Source organism: Dermacentor silvarum, chromosome 5, assembly GCF_013339745.2.
Source record: "Dermacentor silvarum isolate Dsil-2018 chromosome 5, BIME_Dsil_1.4, whole genome shotgun sequence".
Taxonomy (NCBI): domain Eukaryota; kingdom Metazoa; phylum Arthropoda; class Arachnida; order Ixodida; family Ixodidae; genus Dermacentor; species Dermacentor silvarum.
Genome location: NC_051158.1, coordinates 75021523 through 75026278, shown reverse-complemented (window position 1 = coordinate 75026278; position 4756 = coordinate 75021523). Strand labels below are relative to the sequence as shown.

General features: G+C 51.5%; 1 pseudogene; it reads left to right on the top strand.

Annotated features, from left to right (window-relative positions):
- Window positions 1-1408: 1408 nt before the first annotated feature.
- On the top strand, window positions 1409-1588 carry LOC119454738 (U2 spliceosomal RNA; annotated as a pseudogene).
- The last annotated feature ends 3168 nt before the right edge of the window (window positions 1589-4756 follow it).

Here is a 4756-nt window from a genome sequence, read left to right as displayed (position 1 = left end):
TCTGATAGCTGCTGTAGCCTCCAATTCGCTGCTAAGATGCCACGTTTTAAGGTTGTTGAAGAAATAGAGAATAGCAAAACTGTGATTAAAACAATTGCTCCGGCTGAGCTCAGCTAGCCCAGGATAGGCAAATTTAAAGCACTTTTTTTCTTTTTTTTTTTCGTCCAAAGGCTGCCTTTGTCTATGGTTGTGGTCCCGCTTTCTGCGCTTTGCGAGCCGAACGGCTCGCTCTTCCTCGGTCTCCTACGCTAGCTTCGAGCGCTAGGCATTCCGGACCCTCTCCAGCGAAGCAGTTCGCCGGGTGATATTGCGGGGTGGTCAGACGCCACATGCCGACGACGGCTCAAAGCCTCCCGTTACCGCGCAGCGCTTAAAGAAGGCCCGGCCTCACTCTTATTCTGCTCCCCGTTCGATATAGCATCAGGGCTTCGAAAGCACTCGCGCTAGAATCAGTACGTCGACGACGAGCCCTTTCCCGAGCGCATTCATGGCGGCGTTGCTCAAATTCCTTAGGACACATCGTCAGTTGCTCATGAATGGTTCACACCTCCTTTTAAGCAATGGCTCATACGCCGGTAAACGCGGCCTCCCTATTACGACAGCACAAGAGACGTCAAATTCTACGCTGAACTTATAAGCGGCAACGCAGCCAGCTGAGGAAGCAGACCGTGAACACGGGAGCAGAAGAGAGCGAGCGCGGCGTGTACATTTAGCCAGGCGCGTGGCGAGTCACGTGGTCAGGTCGCGACATAGCTGCGGAGAGCGCATGCGCCAAGCCGGTGGGTGCGGCCGAGGTCGGCGAAGCGAGTCAAAAGCTCGCACTGCCTTATCTTATTTTATTATTTGGTAGGCGAGCGCGGCACGCAGCGAGTCACGTGATGCGTTGCCAAGGTTACGGCGCAGCAGTGGTCAAATGACGGTCAAATTGCTGGCGACGACGGAACTCGGCTCGACGTTTTTAATAAAGCTTTCGCTTCAAAAAATTCTGTGTCATTCAACTCAGGGAAGGTGGATGACCAGCGAAGTTGTGTATGTGGTGATTAATTGTTGCTCCGGTGTAACGTTCTCCGATTGCGGGATCAGGGTCACATGGACGGTTCCCATTTCTTTTCGCCTCGCGGCCCTGGTGGGTAGCATGCTTATGCTTGGTGTCCGTGCCCCGCTCTTCGTCCGTGGTCTCTATCTGCCGCCGCCACGCCTATTCCCTTTTCTGCCCACGTCATCGTTCTTGTTAGGCACGCCTTTCCTCAGAGTGTACAACACGTGGCCTACCCATTTCACAGTCAGAGCAGAACTGAGGAAGATAGGCTACAGGATGCATGACGTCAAGCGACAGAAGACACTCAGATTGGTAGTCACTAGTTTGAACACGCGGGACGGCATACACGTGTATGCTGTGAACATAAACATGGCTGACGTGCGTTAAAGTGTAGTATTTGTTCTTATCAGCCTTATGTCTGATACGGGTTGTATTTCGACCTAAGCTATTAAACTTATTTTTGCAAGTTGGCGGAGTGCTTGGCGCTTGCTTCACCTCTGCAGCGGGTCGGTCCGGTATTGCACTATCTTCGGAATTGTTGCTCTATGGACATCGATCTGCATAATACTAGCCATATACAGCTTCATTGTCAAATTGAACACTTCATCGGCAAACTGGTCTGCAGATAAACAAGTGCTACCCATAGTACAAATATCGGTAAGCACAGTTGCCGTTTGTTGAAAATCTGAACAATGAGTCAAGTGTGTCGTCTATTTCTCCATGACTCCTCCCATATTCCAACGTAATCGCTGGAGCTCGCGTGCATTCTGGAATGTCCACCACTATTGGTTTCCAAGACCTAAACTTATTAGATAAAAATATCTTGCTTTAAATTCGGCTACAAAATTCGAGAAAGTTAGGATACAGGAAGGTGTGTCTTCTGTTGATCAATAACTATGCCACAATTCTTAGCTGGTGAAAAACACCCTTCTAAAAAAGGGTGTTTGCTTTCTATAAATGAATTCACAGCAGCGATAAGCAGACATGTGTACGGAACTGGTCGAGCGCACGACGGTACGCGCCGCGACGGCAGCGGTTTTTCAGCATGCCGCGGTGTACGAACTATTCGAGCGCACGATCGTACGCGCCGCGACGGCAGCAGGTCTTTCGACATGCCGCGAAACGGCGGGTCTCCTGCAATCTTTGTTGACTGCATGCCGCTAGACAAGTAATTATGCCTGCGCTGTAATAGCGGCCATCTGTCCCTTTAGCAACTGATAAATAACTGATGCAATGCATATAAGCTCGCAGTAACGTACGCACGTGCGAGTCGCGCTGCAGCGCGAGCTCGTGCGCTGCTCGCTTGATGTAGCTTTTAATGACAGCGATCGAACATCGATGTGCTGTAATCAATACTACCTTGCTGTGCTGCCTCAACGTGCCGGCTTGAGGTCAAGGATGAGCACATTCAACTCTCTAACCTGTGCTGCTCGTAGTGGGGTAGTGAATTATCACCGAATCATCCCGACCATTTGTGGTCATTTGCACACACCTGGCCACTTCACTACTTCGCACCGGTCGAATTGTTAATTGTCGCTGTGGCCAGGTCTCGAATCTTGAATCACCAGCCATGCCTGCTGCTATATCGGTCTTCCATTTCGCTTACCCAGCGCGTAGAACTGCAGTTATCCAGCGCGCCCGACGCTCCACTTCGTGAGGCCTTGAAGGAAAACGGTCGAGTCTGATTTTGGGATTCAGGCCTTCTTGTTCTTGGCAGCCCACGACGCAGCAGTAACGACGGTGACGCTTTTTCGAGGCTGAGCTAGGTCTCTCCGGATCGGCGTCGCCGATTCCTTCTGCTTCCACCATTACGTCCCACGGCACACGGAGAGTCCGTTTTCGTATAACTGTAGGCTGCGGCCAGCTCTCAGCTTGGTCGCCATGGTCTGTGAGAAGTGACGAGCCTTTTCGCACTCGAAACAGGGCAGAAAAAAGTGCGAATCGACGCAAAACGCGGGCTAGAAACGTGCATCGCCACAGCCAGGGCTCAATACTATCCAAGCTGGTACTACCCAGATGACGTTTTTCGCCGCCACCAGGCGCCGCTACTATACCTCAAACTCCAGCGCAAGACGCCCATTGAAGACTTAGCAACAACGACAGACCAGATCATGGATACTTCCCATCCTTTCGTATCTGCCATCGACCGTTGTCAGACGCCAGTCTCGAGTCCGTTACAAATAGAGCAGCGCTTTGACGAACTCAGCGTCGCAAAAGCACAGCTTGCTTCGCAAGTGCATCAACTAACTACTGCGCTAGCTACCTTGCGTTTCTCTGCGGGTAGAGACCAATCACGTCGTCGCACGTCCTACAAAAGCAACTCCCGCTATTCCACTGCCGCTATTTGTTGGTACCACGCCCGATACGGCACTCGTGCACGTCAGTGCCGTCCACCGTGTAACTTTTGTGGAAACAGTCGGGCCAGTCACAGATGACGGCAAGTGCTACCGGCCCTGAGTGAAGCCATCTTTTCTATGTCACCGACCGCGTAACGAAAGTTTGCTACCTTGTAGACACTGGCACAGAAATGTGTGCGCTTCCGCCAACCTTTGACGACCGAAGACGACATCGCCACGACACGTCCTTTCTCACTGCGGTCAACGGTTCTAATATTAGAACGTATGGCCAGAAATCAGTGACTCTTCATCTCAGACTGCAGCGTCCCTTTCGATGGCTATTCACCATCGCGGACGTCCGCGGCCCCATCATCGGTGCCGATTTTTTGTGGAAGTGCAACTTGGTTGTCGACCTACGCCTATGCCGCCTGCTGGACTCCACGACAAACTTGTCGGTGCAAGGCATCACCACAACTGCACCGCCCTTGCGTCTCCTACAAGCACACACCCAGGTATTGACACCTTGGTCCACCATCCTACAAGAATTCCCAGAGTTATTTCAACCCCCCTCGCCTGATCGCCCAATCCTGCACAAGGTCACGCACCACATTGTCACGGAAGGACCACCAGTATATGCCCGACCCCGCCGCTTAGCACCTGACCGCCTCAAAATTGCAAAACAGGAATTCGATCACATGCTCGAGTTGGATTTCATTCGGCCTTCTGCTAGCCCTTGGGCGTCCGCTTTACACATGGTTCCAAAGAAGGCAGGTGATTGGAGGCCATGCGGAGAGTACAGCGCGTTAAACAAAGTGACGATTCCAGACCGGTAACCTATTCGTCACATTCACGACGTCACTGCTTCGCTTCACGGTTGCTGCATATTCAGCAAAGTGGATCTAGTTAAAACTTACCGTCAGATTCTTGTGGAGCCTTCCGACATTCCTAAAACCGTAATCATCACACCATTCGGCATGTTTGAATACGCCCGCATGCCCTTCGGTCTCCGAAATGCTGCTCAAACATTTCAGCGCTTCATTGACCAAGTGCTACGTGGGCTGACTTGTTGTTTCGTCTATTTAGACGACATTCTCGTTTTCCGCCGATCTGCTGCGGAACATGAATCGGACCTGCGTAAGGTCTTCGCACGTCTCCGTCAATACGGCCTCGTTATCAACGTCTCGAAGAGCGAGTTTGGCGTCGATTCCCTCGATTTCCTTAGGCATCGAGTTGATCAACGTGGTATCCAGCCCGTCTCACTCCGCGTTTAAGTCATTAAAGATTACCTGCAACTGTCGACCACAAAGAAATTGCGGCAATTTCTGGGCCTCATCAGTTACTACTACCGTTTCATTCCTCGTTGTGCATCCATCTTGCAGCC